The following is an 18451-nucleotide window of genomic DNA, read 5'->3' as shown; positions in this document are numbered from 1 at the left end:
AGAAAGGGTTGGGGTCCCTGCTCTATGACATTGGAACCCCTTCCTGTATCCCACTTGGTTAGCGCTGAGTTTAACATGATATGAGTATAATAAGGAGTGCCCCGGTGACCAAGGCATTAATGAACAGTAGGATATTGAAAAGAAGCCAAGGTAGGTAGGACAAGGTTATGCCTTGTTATAGAATAAACCATATCTCTGCCTAACAAATTGGCACCCCAAATGTTTTAGGCTTTTCTTTGTCTTTTACATAAATGGCACCAGTGCCCCTTTAGGTATAGTGCTCTTTAACTCAGTTTAGGGGGCAGTGCACCCCCACTCATACAGTAGGCACATACGTAATATTCTGTATCAGTCGCTCTCCTTTATTATATCATTTTGCTCAGGCAAGTGCAGCCTCTTTAGGGATTCTCCACCGTGTCCTCCATTAATGCTGATGAACGTTCCTCTAGTTGCGGTTCTGTGGCTGAACTGCTAGGTTCTGCTTCCCCAACAGGTCCTGGTCCAGCCCAATGTACAGCACACACTTCTGGGTCTGGCTCCTTCCTGCTAGCCTCCCATAATCCTCTGGTGGGGTCTTTGCCTCCAGCCTACCAAGCTGTTTGGAAACTCCTGCAGCCCTAGGATTGGGGTCTCACTGGGTGCTAGGCAAGTGCAATCAACCAATATGGGGTCACCCATTGGGAGCAAGAGATTGAGTGCTTCCCTTGTGAGACTGCTATAGGAGGTACAGTAAGTACTGGGGGTTCTGCACTACAACTTTATTGGAGGATCCAGAGATAAACCAAACAACCTACACATAGATAGCGCAATTATGAACCCAAAAATGCTAATTGCATTTGTGGTTTGACTCCTGGGTTCCAATTCACTGATTAGTCGTGCAGAAAGTGAAGATATACATTTCTCTAATAAGTTTAATAAAACCTACTACTTCCCAAAGTCTCCAAGCCTTTAAACTGTCTCTTAAAACTCCCCTTTTCATTCAACCCTATAACCGAAACCCTCACAAATTACCCACTGAGCCCCCTAATCTTCCTCTTACACTCACTAACCTCTGGTTTTCACCCCTCACTCCGCACTTACTGTCACTTTACTCACCTACATGAACTCTAACGCCCTGCTAGTTACCCTGACCTTATGTCTCACCCCACCCCCTTTTAGAATGCAAGCTCTTGCGAGCAGGGCCCTCCCCCTAGTCCCTCCCATCCTCATCCAAATGCAACTGTAAACCATTTTTGTGAATTGTCTATATATGCTACTGTTCTGTTCCCTTTATTCTGTAAAGCGCTGCATGAATTGATGGCACTATATAAATAATAATAACAATAATAATAATAACAATAACAATAATAATAAAAGTATGTGTGTGTATATAATATATATATATATAATTACTATTTGTCTTTTCATGTGTTTTTTCAAATGAATGACTAGACCTGATACAAAGAGCTTCTCCAATCAATATTCTGAGTGGGGGGATCTGCACGCTTGGGGGGGCTCCTTCTGAAGATTATGGAATGGAATGACCCCAAGGTGCCACTCAGTAAATCCTTGTAGGAGAGACTCGGCCACAGAGCGTCGGGGGGGGGGGATAATTGTGTAACAGACGGACAAACACATCCATTCGCTGTTCCTTGGAATCCCATTATCCCAGTCGGAAATGTAAATAGTGGCATCTCTCTCTCCGGCGCTGATCCACGTGCGACTCGCACAGACACAAAGAGACAATTGGGGGGGTTAATAACATTCTGCGCCGCGCTGTGACAATACTCGCTTATTTTCATTTTAATTACATTTTCCTACACTGAATTGATTTGCTCGACTGTGATCGGATTCTCTAAATGAAGGCTCCGTGGTTGGACAAAGGCCGCGCCGCGCCCGACAAATGCAATGTGACAGTTAATCTCTCGGCGGTAATTGTGGGTACAGACCCGGGGGGATACACGGAGGCTTCATAAAAGCTTTTCCCTTTTTCATTACTTATCTGTTCTGTCTGTTACATTTAATATACAGGTATATTAGATACAGGCTCACGTACTGGGCGTCTGAACCTTATACTCTGCAAGTGATGTTACAGAACAGCCAATTCTAAGCAACTTTTCAATTGGCCTTCATTATTTATTTCTTATAGTTTTTTTAATTATTTCCCTTCTTCTGACTCTTTGCAGGTTTTAAACAGGGGTCACTGACCCCGGCAGCCAAAGCCTATTGCTCTGTGAGGCTCCAGTTTTATTGCTATTGTTACTTTTTATTCCTTATCTTTCTATTCAGCCCCTCCCCTATTCATATACCCGCCTCTCATCCAAACCCCTCTCTGGTTACTAAGGTAACATGGACCCTAGCAACCAAATAACTGCTGAAACTCCAAACTGGAGAGCTGCTGAACCAAAAATGAAATAACTAAAAAACTACAAATAATAAAAAAATGAAGACCAATTGCAAATTGTCTCTCTACATTATACTAAATGTTAACTCAAAGGTGAACTTCCCCTTTAAGGCTTGGCTACGGCAAAGGTGCCTGGCATCATGTTGCTTGGCAATGTGTCTTTTACATTGGGTTCAACAGAACCCAGAAACATGAAACCTACATCACTGGCATTCTGGTGGGAGATTTTTTTTTAAAAATGGCGGAATCTCCTTCCTTCCTAGTTCGGGTTGGGTTAAGAATAGGAGGGAAGGGAAGGTATGAGCGCAGGGAGTTTGGGGTGCAAGGGACAGTTAAACAAGAGCTGCAGGGGCACATACACCGAGTGTTGCCCCAGAGAGGGAGGAACAGACTGGGTTGGTATTGCCTGGGCAGGTACAGAGCGCAGTGTCTGGCAAAGCAACACAACAGGAGCCTAATGGGAAACATGGGTTACAATGATACAACAGACATCTATGATCTGATAGAAACAGCAACGTCCTGACATAAAAGAGAAGCGCGGTCGGTATCAGAAAACAGATGTTCTTACAATTACAGGCACCAATAAAGGAGCAGCCGCGAGTTTAATGGCGAATAGAAGCGCTGGGATGCAGAGCTCCATTACATGCTTGTATGGTTTCATGTTTTGTCTCCAGTCACACTGCTAATTATCAGCCTGTAGCCCCAGCATGTTGGCTCCAATGTGGCCTCCACCCTGCAACCAGCCCAACACATGTGTAAAAATGCTTTTGTATATTGCTGTGCGTGTTAAAATGACTAAACTGCCCATACACGCACCAATCATATTGTACAACACAATTTCCGGCCCATGTGGGGGCTCAGAATTACTGTCCTGATCATTTTCGTACCATGGGGATCGGTCATTTAGTCGGACAGGTTAGAAGATGTCAGTGGGATAAGGATAAAATCTGCGTATTACTGTGTATCTGCCGATACCCTTGGGGCCCTACAGTGGGGGTCACTTTCCTACAATTGGTGCCTGTAACTATTTCATGCTCAGAACCTCCTCCCATTGGTTACTTTTAGGGCTTTATCCTACAGTTTCTGGCTGAATGTGAATTTCAGATCGTTGCATTTAAACGTACGATCAATATCCCAACGTTTGTGGGAAGAACACTACAATCTGATTGTGTATGAGCGGCTTAAGCCTTTTTAATTCTTTCTAGACTTGTGTCGATCATTGCAAATCATTGAATTGACTGTAGTGTCTAAAATCAATTTGGCCAAAGCCAGATGTCTAGTCAATTACACGTGACGATGGCTCCCGGACTATGTGGCCTGTGTCACTACACGCGTGTAACCAACGTTACAAGAACAGGTATTCAATGTGAGCTGCTTGTTAGTGTTTGGTGGTCTCCAGGGAAGGCCCAGACCTACCAGGGAATTTAAGAAGGAATCACTTGAGCATTCTGTAAATATTACTGGCTGGTTCCCATCAGCTTTCTGGGGAGAAGCCCCTACTTTGGGCATTTGCTCCTGTGGAGATGGGAGTCAAAATGAAATACCGGATCAATTGAATAAAGGAAGTTTGGGTGGCTGTGGGTGCTGATGCTGAGCACATAGGGCTGATGATGAAAAAGGTACAGTAGATAAAAATGACTGGTTGATAACAATACACAATCACTCACTTGAAATGCATGGACTTTTTTTCATTTCTTTTAGAAAAATAATTTGAGTTTGAAGTTCTTTGCGCCTAAAGAATGGTCAGTTGTAGATTCTTTAACTTTTTGGATAAGTTCTTCTCTCTTGAACAGCAGTGGGGGGATAAATTAGGCAGGGAAGCTGCATAGAACCCATAATTAGCAAAGAAGGAGTTTGCTGGAGAAAAGAATGTTATACATTTGTATATACAAACTCACCCAGCTGTCTGGATATTAGTTTCCTTGTGGACAAGGAAGGTTTAATACATTGACTCTGACAAAGTGATTTCCAAAATTTGGAGGTAAATTACGGTCAATGGTCCATTTGGGCAGTCTCTCTGAAGGCATCAGCTATAGAAGGTGCAGAGGGCTGGCTGGTGAAAGGAATAAAAGGTGCAATTTTGTCAGCCGTCCCACAGATGAGAGATTCCCTCTTTCCAATGTTTTCTGAAAATCCTCATCCTCAGGAACCCACAGGAACCCACTGGCTTTAGAACTTCAAAAGGCAAGGAGTAAAGTGGAAACAAGTCTCACATGATTCATCAAATGAGGATCCACATGTAGATAGGCCGGGACAATAGAAGAATCTTTTTGTGAGGTCTATGGTCCCTTGAGTGTCACCATGGTGAGCGGGGAGACGAACTCAATCTTTGGATATAAGAGAAGGCTCAGAAGAACTGACTATGTTTGAGAGCAGAAGAAGAAGGGCGTCTGGGTGGTGCCCCCAAGGGTGAGGATATAAGTTGGATTCTCGGAGAAAGTAAAGCTCTGATGGCTCATTGACTTCCAATACAAAGGGTAATGCTGGTTTAGGGTATTTCAGAAAAGGGGCAGAAGGGGCAGAAGGAGGGTCCCCACAACTGAGGGTTTACCAAAGTAACAAAGCAAAGTTCCCCTTAGGCACAAATACAGGCACCGACTAGGTATATATACAGTTATATACAGTTTCCCCACTAGGTCCCAATATGGGTTTATTGCCCCTATCAGCACCTCTAGGTTCTCTTCATCTTACACTATGTCACCCAGAGGTTGGTTCCTAACACCATTATGGCCACTCCATTATTCCATCCCAAGGCTGCACTGCTTGCTCCATGGGAGCCCCTTTGCCCCCAGTCGTACAGTAAGGATCGGGGCTCTACCTTCACAGCAGCACAAACTGCTCCATGGGAGCCCCTTTGCCCCCAGTCGTACAGTAAGGATCGGGGCTCTACCTTCACAGCAGCACAAACTGCTCCAAGTAGTTTTACTCAAAGATTATTTGGCTCCCGGACCAATTGTTATTTTCTTTATTCTCAGCCTGTAATGGGACTCAATAAGTTCCGAGCTGGAGAATTGCCACAATGAATGGCAGTAACAAATAATATTGCCCTGTAATTACCCTTGTCCAATTCTCCACATTTCCAAGCAAAATCCTTGGGGAGAAGGTGCAACTTCGATTAGAAAAGAAGCGCAGCCAATCCAGCGCTCACCTTGGGCTCCATTAATATTTCCAGTCTCCCAGACATGTGTTTATGGCAGATAAGGGCAGGGTTATCTCGACAGTGACAAATGTGCGGATAAGATAAGGGGGAACCAGTTCTGAGCTCCGTAGGGATCGGCTCCTTCGCTGGCACCAGAGCCTCCTGCTATTGGCCAATCAGGGTCACAGCAAATCTGTGTTTTAATATATGGGGTTTAATGCACTTGGGTATTTGGGGGGCTGTTTCCCCCCTAACTTGGCTGTTTTGCCTGGTTCAATGCAATTGCTGAATCCATTTATCTTCTTTGGGGTGAATTTCAGCAAACCTATTGGTGCATCTGTCCAAGAACATTCAGGGGCTGTTCCTGCTGGGGTTTCATATAAACTGACCCCCCGGGGAGGGCAATAGACTTCGGTGTGAATCTGCTGTATCGTCCGAATGATCCAGGTTACGTGTGATTGTGTCGCAGCTTCTTTGTTTAATTAAAAACTCATGCGAAGAGCGGCGCCCCGAGAACAACGAGACCTTTCACTCCATGAATTATTGAGCAGAAATCTGCACAGAAACAATGGCTCATTATAGCCCCGCGCAACTGAGCAGTATTCCGGCCACTCACAGGCAGCCAATTATATTCCCATTCCCTTCCCTCCAACTGCCCCAACCCAACGGCACATTTACTGGCCTCCCAGGGGCTATTATCCCCCCACTGCTACTATAGGCACCATCTCTCCCTACTATACCTGCTATCCCACAGCCCCAGTCCCTTCCCAGAGGCTATTATCCCCCCACTGCTACTATAGGCACCATCTCTCCCTACTATACCTGCTATCCCACAGCCCCAGTCCCTTCCCAGAGGCTATTATCCCCCCACTGCTACTATAGGCACCATCTCTCCCTACTATACCTGCTATCCCACAGCCCCAGTCCCTTCCCAGAGGCTATTATCCCCCCACTGCTACTATAGGCACCATCTCTCCCTACTATACCTGCTATCCCACAGCCCCAGTCCCTTCCCAGAGGCTATTATCCCCCCACTGCTACTATAGGCACCATCTCTCCCTACTATACCTGCTATCCCACAGCCCCAGTCCCTTCCCAGAGGCTATTATCCCCCCCACTGCTACTATAGGCACCATCTCTCCCTACTATACCTGCTATCCCACAGCCCCAGTCCCTTCCCAGAGGCTATTATCCCCCCACTGCTACTATAGGCACCATCTCTCCCTACTATACCTGCTATCCCACAGCCCCAGTCCCTTCCCAGAGGCTATTATCCCCCCCACTGCTACTATAGGCACCATCTCTCCCTACTATACCTGCTATCCCACAGCCCCAGTCCCTTCCCAGAGGCTATTATCCCCCCACTGCTACTATAGGCACCATCTCTCCCTACTATACCTGCTATCCCACAGCCCCAGTCCCTTCCCAGAGGCTATTATCCCCCCACTGCTACTATAGGCACCATCTCTCCCTACTATACCTGCAGACCGTGACAGCTTTTAGATGACATAGATATGACTGAGTCACTGCAACACTTCAGAGCAGCTGTAGGGGGCAGGAGGGGGCATTCACCAACAACTAAAGTAGAAAATCAATAATAGTAGTGAATAATTTTAACTGCAAAACATAGAAACCAACCTGCAGTAAGTTTCTCTGCAAGAATAAATATATTACCTGGAACCTGACTGCCCTTACAGTAAGGAACCCCTTCCTATGCTGATGGTGAGATCCCCTTTCCCCCCCACCCCCAATGTATCACTCATTCCCCCTCTCTGGGTAGGGAATCCCATAACCTGACTGCCCTTACAGTAAGGAACCCCTTCCTATGCTGATGGTGAGATCCCCTTTCTCCCCCACCCCCAATGTATCACTCATTCCCCCTCTCTGGGTAGGGAATCCCATAACCTGACTGCCCTTACAGTAAGGAACCCCTTCCTATGCTGATGGTGAGATCCCCTTTCCGCCCCACCCCCAATGTATCACTCATTCCCCCTCTCTTGGTAGGGAACCCCATAACCTGACTGCCCTTACAGTAAGGAACCCCTTCCTATGCTGATGGTGAGATCCCCTTTCCGCCCCACCCCCAATGTATCACTCATTCCCCCTCTCTTGGTAGGGAACCCCATAACCTGACTGCCCTTACAGTAAGGAACCCCTTCCTATGCTGATGGTGAGATCCCCTTTCCTCCCCACCCCCAATGTATCACTCATTCCCCCTCTCTTGGTAGGGAACCCCATAACCTGACTGCCCTTACAGTAAGGAACCCCTTCCTATGCTGATGGTGAGATCGCCTTTCCTCCCCACCCCCAATGTATCACTCATTCCCCCTCTCTTGGTAGGGAACCCCATAACCTGACTGCCCTTACAGTAAGGAACCCCTTCCTATGCTGATGGTGAGATCCCCTTTCCTCCCCACCCCCAATGTATCACTCATTCCCCCTCTCTTGGTAGGGAACCCCATAACCTGACTGCCCTTACAGTAAGGAACCCCTTCCTATGCTGATGGTGAGATCCCCTTTCCTCCCCACCCCCAATGTATCACTCATTCCCCCTCTCTTGGTAGGGAACCCCATAACCTGACTGCCCTTACAGTAAGGAACCCCTTCCTATGCTGATGGTGAGATCCCCTTTCCTCCCCACCCCCAATGTATCACTCATTCCCTTTCTCTTGGTAGGGAACCCCATAACCTGACTGCCCTTACAGTAAGGAACCCCTCCCTATGCTGATGGTGAGATCCCCTTTCCTCCCCACCCCCCAATGTATCACTCATTCCCCCTCTCTTGGTAGGGAATCCCATAACCTGACTGCCCTTACAGTAAGGAACCCCTTCCTATGCTGATGGTGAGATCCCCTTTCCTCCCCACCCCCAATGAATCACTCATTCCCCCTCTCTGGGTAGGGAATCCCATAACCTGACTGCCCTTACAGTAAGGAACCCCTTCCTATGCTGATGGTGAGATCTCCTTTCCTCCCCACCCCCAATGTATCACTCATTCCCCCTCTCTTGGTAGGGAACCCCATAACCTGACTGCCCTTACAGTAAGGAACCCCTTCCTATGCTGATGGTGAGATCCCCTTTCCTCCCCACCCCCAATGTATCACTCATTCCCCCTCTCTTGGTAGGGAACCCCATAACCTGACTGCCCTTACAGTAAGGAACCCCTTCCTATGCTGATGGTGAGATCCCCTTTCCTCCCCACCCCCAATGTATCACTCATTCCCCCTCTCTGGGTAGGGAACCCCATAACCTGACTGCCCTTACAGTAAGGAACCCCTTCCTATGCTGATGGTGAGATCCCCTTTCCTCCCCACCCCCAATGTATCACTCATTCCCCCTCTCTGGGTAGGGAACCCCATAACCTGACTGCCCTTACAGTAAGGAACCCCTTCCTATGCTGATGGTGAGATCCCCTTTCCTCCCCACCCCCAATGTATCACTCATTCCCCCTCTCTGGGTAGGGAACCCCATAACCTGACTGCCCTTACAGTAAGGAACCCCTTCCTATGCTGATGGTGAGATCCCCTTTCCTCCCCACCCCCAATGTATCACTCATTCCCCCTCTCTGGGTAGGGAACCCCATAACCTGACTGCCCTTACAGTAAGGAACCCCTTCCTATGCTGATGGTGAGATCCCCTTTCCTCCCCACCCCCAATGTATCACTCATTCCCCCTCTCTGGGTAGGGAACCCCATAACCTGACTGCCCTTACAGTAAGGAACCCCTTCCTATGCTGATGGTGAGATCCCCTACCACAACCTTTGTCATTTGTCCAATACCCAAACCCTGTGCAGTTATTATTATTATTATAATGAACATTTATTGATACCAACATACTCGGCAGCGCTGTACAATAAGTTGTTGCAGATACAAACACTGTGTATTTGCGGCTGAAGCTGAGGGGGGGGGGTAATATTTATTTCAACATTTCATCACTGTATAAGAGTTTTACCCCATTCATCCGAAAATTTCCTCTAAAAATAGAATCCCTAAAGTCCTAGCGGGTTTGTTTTTGGCACCAAATCGCCGGTTTGTTTTGCTTTCCCTGTCGCTCAATTACAGACGCAGCAAATGGCCGCTTCCCCTGAATGCGCGGTGCGTTTCCGTCTCCATGGCTACGGGCGGGCCCATGTTGCACAATGCGGGGGGGGGGCAGTGAATGAATAAGCCGGGCCATTTCTCTTCCCTCACACTTCCTGTTGGCAGCGCAGCTGTGAGGAATGCTTTCTGTGCCCCCCCCGCCATGGCCGCGCATATTGTCACCGCTAAACCCGAGATTAATGTGCAACACAATAACAACTCGCACTTTGTTTCTGTGGGAAAGTTCAGCCTCTCGGCGAGGAGACTAAAAACAGAGAGGGGGGGGGGCGGGATTAGGGAGAGACCAATCACAACACAGCTTTCAAATAACCCCTCAGCCCCCCCTTTATCCCAGTCCTGAGGTCATTTATTTGTAAATAGGGTTTTTTTTAACACTTTGAAACGTTTGGAAAATGAGAGTTTTTGTTCTTTTCTCTATTTCTCTTGTTTAGTTTGGGGGGTGATACCATTAATCCCTCCCAAGTAGGGGTGCCGCCGCTATGGTTTTATCTTTCTTTCCTATTAATAACATTGGCATTAAGCGCGAGTGAGGTTGTGCCGCCCGTGCCCGGAATGGCCAATCAGCCCCTCGGGGGCGCTCAGTAGCCCGTACAGGCCGCGGATAAGCCGATTTGCTGAGACAAAAGGGCCCATTTTGCAGGCGACATGAATCGCGGCGTCATTTGTTCCGGGGGGGGGGGGGTGACGGATCTTTAGAAATCGCTAAATAACCCGAGTGTTTGGGGAATAACAAACAGCGAGGGAGTCAGGGGCCGACACAAAGCGGCGTTTTATTCATTCATATCCGGGTTCAACCCCGAGAGATAAATGTCGGGGGTCCCTTGTTCCCCCCCGGGGGGCCCTATCATTAATCACCCATACACATCATATCGCCCATAACAGTCACACAGAGGCGCCGAGAAGATTCATTCACATCCGGACAATACGTTCCCGGCAAGGACTGTGGCATCTCCCTAAAGTTATTCCTGGTTGCTAGGCTCCAATTTACCTTAGCAACCAGGCAGTGGTTTGGATGAGAGACAGGAATATGAATAGGGGAGGGGCTGAATAGAAAGATAAGGAATAAAAAGTAACAATAACAATAAAACTGGAGCCTCACAGAGCAATAGGGTTTTGGTTGCTAGGGTCCAAGTTACCTTAGCAACCGGGGATTGGTTTGGATGAGAGACAGGAATATGAATAGGGGAGGGGCTGAATAGAAAGATAAGGAATAAAAAGTAACAATAACAATAAAACTGGAGTCTCACAGGGCAATAGGGTTTTGGTTGCTAGGGTCCAAGTTACCTTAGCAACCAGGGAGTGGTTTGGATGAGAGACCGGTATATGAATAGGGGAGGGGCTGAATAGAAAGATAAGGAATAAAAAGTAACAATAACAATAAAACTGGAGCCTCACAGAGCAATAGGGTTTGGCTGCCGGGGTCAGTGACCCCCATTTGAAAGCTGCAAAGAGGGAGAAGAAGAAGGGAAATAATTCAGAAACTATAAGAAATAAATAATGAAGACCAATTGAAAAGTTGCTTAGAATTGGCCATTCTATTACTTAAAGTTGACTTGAAGGTGAAACCCCCCCCCCCGCCTTTAACTTTCCTTCTCCTTTAAACTTACAAGAAAACATACAAAACCAGTAAAGAGAACCCAGCCCAAAAAGCTTACAATCTAAAAGGAGGAGGATGGGGCACAAGGTGTGGGGCGATATCGGGGCAGAGCTTGGCATTTAGCAGCAGGCAGTGCCCACGGAAGCTGTGCTGGGAGAGATGGGGGGGAATTAAAGAGGTAGTGCTCCTTTAAATTAACCGTTAGTGTGCCGCACCCAGGGATAATCTGAGCCAATTTGCAACTGGTCTTTAGATTTAATTTTTTGTAGCGTTTTTTTCAGCAGCTTTGTAATTTAGAATTTCAGCAGCTGTCTGGTTGCTAGGGTCCAATTTAGCCTAGCAACCAGGCAGCGGTTTGAATGAGAGACTGGAGTTTATACGATTACATTGTAGCCTCACAGAGCGATAGTCTCAAGAGAAAACTAGCGAAGACCAATGGAAAAGTTGCTAAGATCAGGCCATTCTATAACATAGTAGAGGGGGGTAACAAGTGGGTAGGTGAGCAACTAGAGAAAGAGTGGGTGCTGAGTGTATGGGGACCCTACGCCCCAAAATCTGAACCCTACCCACCCCCTCCAGATGCCCCAAGGGAACCCACAGACCAGGGGGGCAAAAACAATGGCTGCTGGGGCAACGCTGCATTTGGAGAACCAATACGATCCGTCCTTGCATCTCATAGGAGCCTATTGGTTGGTCGTACTTGGAAATGAACCAATCAGTTGGGTTCTGCCTCCCTATTCTTATCCCGGGGTCAGAGCAGATCAGGAATCCGCTGGGACTGGGATCTCGGGGATCCCTTTGAGTTTCCCCAATTGGCCCTCATGGGGCTTTGTAATAAAATATTTAATGTTCCCTTTATATTATGTGTGGGGGAGGGGCTACAAACTGATAATGACATAATCCCGCCCAGTTTTTGAGTGGATTTAACTTATTTCATGTCCCCAGTGGGGGCCCGAGGCCGATATGTACGTGTAGCCTGTGAGGCTGCATTGGGGGCCCTTTAGGACACAGGGGCCCCTCCAACAACCTATATACATTTTTTTTAACAATACTTGGAAATGACACCCCCGCCCTATATTGCTAATGGGTCGCTCTTGTGCAGGAGGGAGGCAGGATGGGCAGTACCATGTGATGCCTTGTGGGGGCACTTACACCCTAAGGGTTCACCCAAGGGGGGGGGCAGATTTTGTATCATTGAGCCACTATTTGGCCTGATATGGGCCAATAAATATTCAGCACCCCCCCTGCAAGCCCCACCCCTTTTTGTGACATGTTCTAAATCATGATTTTCCATCTCTGGCCCCTTCTATCATTGGGCCCCTAAATTCAGTCCCCCAGTAACCCCTTCCTGGCTGCGGCCCACAATCAGGCCTCATATGAAACAAACACAAGGCAGGTAGTAAATTTATTTGGGTTTTACTTCCCCTTTAAATGTAGAACCTTCTAAACATTGATCTGTGAGCCCCGCGTGTGCGGTTAGAATATACCAACATTTAATCAGCCGTCTCCCCTAGGGACCTGCCCCCCCTGCTAATAATCTGCCCGGGGGGCTTCATTTCTAACATTAATGCACTGATCTAATGGGGTCATTATTTCCATTGAATGAGTTTAACCAATAGACAAAGAGCACAATAATCTCAGCGCTGCCCAAATATCCTCTGGTAAAGGGAGACACCAAGTGGCCGGCTGCGGTACTGCAGGGCTGGATCATCTAGTAAATGAGCTGTTATGGAACAAAAGGACTAATGGGGCCATAATTCTAAATAACAATAAATATGAAATGACCTGTTTGTGTTACTGAACCCATTCAGGCCGGGAGTAGGAATGATAGGACCCTCCAGAGCTGAGAGGGGGAGGGGTATCAGAGAGTGGGGGGGGGGTATCAGAGAGTGGGGGGGGGTATCAGAGAGTGGGGGGGGGTATCAGAGAGGGGGAGGGGGTATCAGAGAGTGGGGGGGTATCAGAGAGTGGGGGGGGGTATCAGAGAGTGGGGGGGGGTATCAGAGAGTGGGGGGGGGGTATCAGAGAGGGGGAGGGGGGTATCAGAGAGTGGGGGGGTATCAGAGAGTGGGGGGAGGGGTATCAGAGAGTGGGGGGGGTATCAGAGAGTGGGGGGAGGGGTATCAGAGAGTGGGGGGGGGTTATCAGAGAGTGGGGGGGTATCAGAGAGTGGGGGGGTATCAGAGAGTGGGGGGGGGGCACAAGAGTCTGCGGCACAAGTGGGAGTGACGTCCTTATTGTTTATACATAGGGCCTGGAAAGCAGCTGCGTAATGTATATCTCTCCCTAAATATTCCATGGAAAGGCGATAGTTAAAGGGGGGGTTAACTCTTACTATAACGTAGACAGTGCTATTCTGAGACAATTTGCAATTGGTCTTCATTTTTTTATTACTGGTAGTGTATTTATTATTTTGCTTTTTGTTCCACAGCTCCCCAGCTTGGAGTTTTAGCGGCTATCTGGTTGCTATGTTCCAATTTACCTTAGTAACCAGGGAGTGGTTTGGATGAGAGACAGGTATAGGAATAGAATTGGCCATTCTATAACATATTAAAAGTTAACCCCTTTAAATGCAGATGCCCCCAGCGCCAGGGACTATAACCTGCGCCAATAAATCAGTCATGGGACTCACATAAGTTGGAGGCAGGGTGTTGCTGAACTATATCCCTCAGTACCGACAGTGAGAATGGGCACCGGTGTCTCTTGAGCTTAAATAATAAAGGTTTAATTAACTGAATTTACATCATTATATATTTAAAGAGACACAACACAATTGTTAAGAAGAGGATTATTTTAACTCGGAAGTTGGGTTGCCCCTCCCCTTGCTGCTATAACTGCCCCTGCCCTTCTGGGAAGGTTCCCACTAGATGGTGGAACAGTGTTGCTGGGAGTTGCTCCCATTCAGCCACAAGGGCATTAGTGAGGTTGGGCAGTGATGTTGGGGATCAGGCTCACAGTCGGGGTTCCATCCCACAGGGGGGCAGTTGGGTTGGGGGTCAGGGCTCAGTCAGGTTCTTCCCATCTCAGCAAACCCATTCTGTAGGACCCGGCTCTGTGTATCGGGGGGGGGCATTATTGTGCTGAAACAGGGAATGGCCCCCCAAACTGTTCCACACAGTAGGGATTCTGGGAATGTCATTGTACCCTGTAGCCTTAAGGTTTTCCCAGAACCAGGGGCCCAAACCATGGAAACAGCCTTTGCTTATTACCCCTCCTCCACCGCTGGCATTCTGCCCCCAGGCAGGGAGGGTTCCCCCGGCATCTGCATAACCCCATTCCCATCAGACTGCCCGATGGGGAAACACCATTTATCCCTCCAGGGGGTGCATTTCTGCTCCAGAGCCCAGTGGCGTTTCCCTTTACCCCACAGCTGACACTTTGCACATGAACATGTTGGGTTGGTTCCCCTCTGGTCCCCAATAAACCCGCCTTCCCCCCAAGTTCCCTACAGGCAGGTTTAGTGCTGACAGAACTGCTGTTTCCATTTTGCCCACTAGGTGGCGATAGATGAGAGTCAGTGATTATTTTTCATTTTCACTAAACTCCAACCGGGGAGCAATAGGGAAAGTGAAGATGAAATTCCCCAGAGGGAAGATTAATAGTTAATTACATGAGACACATTCTCTGGTTCATAACAGTTCCTCTAGTAAGTGAGTGTGAGTGTGAGTGAGAAGCAGTTGGATAATATCGTACCTACCGCTCAGAGTAGAAATCTATTGGCTGGACAAATCATGTTGCGCTGCTAAATGAGCCAATTGATTAGCCAAACTGGGCCAATCTGGTCATTTGTTCCCCAAGCCAATCAGATCTCACAGGGGCGGATCCGCTGGCGCAGGACTGTGTCTGTAATCCAATCAGATGCCCAATAGGACCTTGGCACCTCCCTGACTGGGATAAACCATTGGTTTGGGTCTGTACTAGAACTGATACAGCTCATTGGGTCTGGAACCCCCCAAATCCACATTAAACATTGGTTTTCCTTTAGAGGCGAATGGATCATATTGCACTTAGCCCCGCCCACTGGCCACTTATAGATATAGTATTGCCCTACTGTGGGTATCACTGCCCCCCGCGCAGCCGTATATGTAGGAACTGCCCCCACAGGGCACATTCACTTAGCAGTGACTTCTACCAGCCTGTGTGTGGGGTAAATAACTGCCCCCTTAACTGCCCCCCCCCCCCCCCAGTGTAACCAACCCCAACTGGGCCAGCCTTTCCCCATAACTGAGCCCATTCCCTTTATCAGCTTAGTCGCTCTTCCCTGTACTTTCTCTATTTCATTACTGCCCCCCCTTATATATTTATATATAGTGCCCCCCCCCTTAACTGCCCCCCCCCCCCCCCCCCCCCCCCAGTGTAACCAATCCCAACTGGGCCAGCCTTTCCCCATAACTGAGCCCATTCCCTTTATCAGCTTAGTCGCTCTTCCCTGTACTTTCTCTATTTCATTACTGCCCCCCCTTATATATTTATATATAGTGACCCCCCCCCTTAACTGCCCCCCCCCCCAGTGTAACCAATCCCAACTGGGCCAGCCTTTCCCCATAACTGAGCCCATTCCCTTTATCAGCTTAGTCGCTCTTCCCTGTACTTTCTCTATTTCATTACTGCCCCCCCTTATATATTTATATATAGTGACCCCCCCCTTAACTGCCCCCCCCCCCCAGTGTAACCAATCCCAACTGGGCCAGCCTTTCCCCATAACTGAGCCCATTCCCTTTATCAGCTTAGTCGCTCTTCCCTGTACTTTCTCTATTTCATTACTGCCCCCCCTTATATATTTATATATAGTGCCCCCCCCCTTAACTGCCCCCCCCCCCCCCAGTGTAACCAATCCCAACTGGGCCAGCCTTTCCCCATAACTGAGCCCATTCCCTTTATCAGCTTAGTCGCTCTTCCCTGTACTTTCTCTATTTCATTACTGCCCCCCCTTATATATTTATATATAGTGACCCCCCCCTTAACTGCCCCTTCCCCAGTGTAACCAATCCCAACTGGGCCAGCCTTTCCCCATAACTGAGCCCATTCCCTTTATCAGCTTAGTCGCTCTTCCCTGTACTTTCTCTATTTCATTACTGCCCCCCCCTTATATATTTATATATAGTGACCCCCCCTTAACTGCCCCCCCCCCCCAGTGTAACCAATCCCAACTGGGCCAGCCTTTCCCCATAACTGAGCCCATTCCCTTTATCAGCTTAGTCGCTCTTCCCTGTACTTTCTCTATTTCATTACTGCCCCCCCTTATATATTTATATATAGTGACCCCCCCTTATATATTTATATATAGTGACCCCCCCCTTAACTGCCCCTTCCCCAGTGTAACCAATCCCAACTGGGCCAGCCTTTCCCCATAACTGAGCCCATTCCCTTTATCAGCTTAGTCGCTCTTCCCTGTACTTTCTCTATTTCATTACTGCCCCCCCTTATATATTTATATATAGTGACCCCCCCTTATATATTTATATATAGTGACCCCCCCTTAACTGCCCCCCCCCCCCAGTGTAACCAATCCCAACTGGGCCAGCCTTTCCCCATAACTGAGCCCATTCCCTTTATCAGCTTAGTCGCTCTTCCCTGTACTTTCTCTATTTCATTACTGCCCCCCCTTATATATTTATATATAGTGACCCCCCCTTAACTGCCCCTTCCCCAGTGTAACCAATCCCAACTGGGCCAGCCTTTCCCCATAACTGAGCCCATTCCCTTTATCAGCTTAGTCGCTCTTCCCTGTACTTTCTCTATTTCATTACTGCCCCCCCCCCCTTATATATTTATATATAGTGACCCCCCCTTAACTGCCCCCCCCCCCCCAGTGTAACCAATCCCAACTGGGCCAGCCTTTCCCCATAACTGAGCCCATTCCCTTTATCAGCTTAGTCGCTCTTCCCTGTACTTTCTCTATTTCATTACTGCCCCCCTTATATATTTATATATAGTGACCCCCCCCTTAACTGCCCCCCCCCCCCAGTGTAACCAATCCCAACTTGGCCAGGGGGAGGGGCAGGGAGTCTGTGGGCGGGACTAGAACACTTAATGGCAACTTACAGTTTACAGGATTAAGGAAACGCTGAGAGGTAAGACAGGAAGTAGAAGGCGCAACGTATTACTGTCCCTCCCCGTATGGAACATAAATCTCATGCACTTCCTGTTGGATATTCAATTTGATATAATAAGGAGCCCCCGTGACTTAATTAGCCCCCAGCAGGCATAGAGCGCAGGATAAACCTCCCTCCCTGATGGTAAATGAAGTGCCGAGTGTTTCCTGGGGTTGATATTTCGGCTGCGCGTCGCACCCCCTGATTAATTACCTGTTTCCCCCAACACTTTTATCAGCACAAATGTCTCACTTTGACGCGGGGCCAAATCGCTTTTCGTAACACTCTGTGAGGGGAAATGAACACGAGACTTCCTGGCTCTAAAGGGCCACTGACATCCCTCTCTAACTGATGGGCCTTGGAGCCATCCCAGGTATCCCAGTAATCACCATAGCAACAGCCCAGTGTCCTATAAATGCCTTATAATGGCTTAAGGTTAATTACCTTTATTATGTATCCTATATGGGAATCAACATGGCAGCTCCTACTGACGTATAAATATACACAGAGGTACAGCCCCCTCGTCTCATTGTATCATACGGAGGGTAAAGTGATGCCCCAGGAGCTGCCACAGGAGCAATCTAGCCCTGAGAGACTGGCGCCCCCTAGTGACACATCTCATTCACTAAATACCTATTTATTAGGTACCTACCTAGTGCTACCAACCCCTATTTCTGTAGGGAAATGAGAGAGAGCAGGGCAGGCAGTAACCCTTCCAACACTTTCCCCTGTCTCTGCCCCTATATATTAGGTACCTACCTAGTGCTACCAACCCCTATTTCTGTAGGGAAATGAGAGAGAGCAGGGCAGGCAGTAACCCTTCCAACACTTTCCCCTGTCTCTGCCCCTATATATTAGGTACCTACCTAGTGCTACCAACCCCTATTTCTGTAGGGAAATGAGAGAGAGCAGGGCAGGCAGTAACCCTTCCAACACTTTCCCCTGTCTCTGCCCCTATATATTAGGTACCTACCTAGTGCTACCAACCCCTATTTCTGTAGGGAAATGAGAGCAGGGCAGGCAGTAACCCTTCCAACACTTTCCCCTGTCTCTGCCCCTATATATTAGGTACCTACCTAGTGCTACCAACCCCTATTTCTGTAGGGAAATGAGAGCAGGGCAGGCAGTAACCCTTC

Source organism: Xenopus tropicalis, chromosome 4 (genome assembly GCF_000004195.4).
Source record: "Xenopus tropicalis strain Nigerian chromosome 4, UCB_Xtro_10.0, whole genome shotgun sequence".
Taxonomy (NCBI): domain Eukaryota; kingdom Metazoa; phylum Chordata; class Amphibia; order Anura; family Pipidae; genus Xenopus; species Xenopus tropicalis.
The sequence above is the reverse complement of the archived record's forward strand: the minus strand, read 5'-3'. Positions refer to the sequence as shown.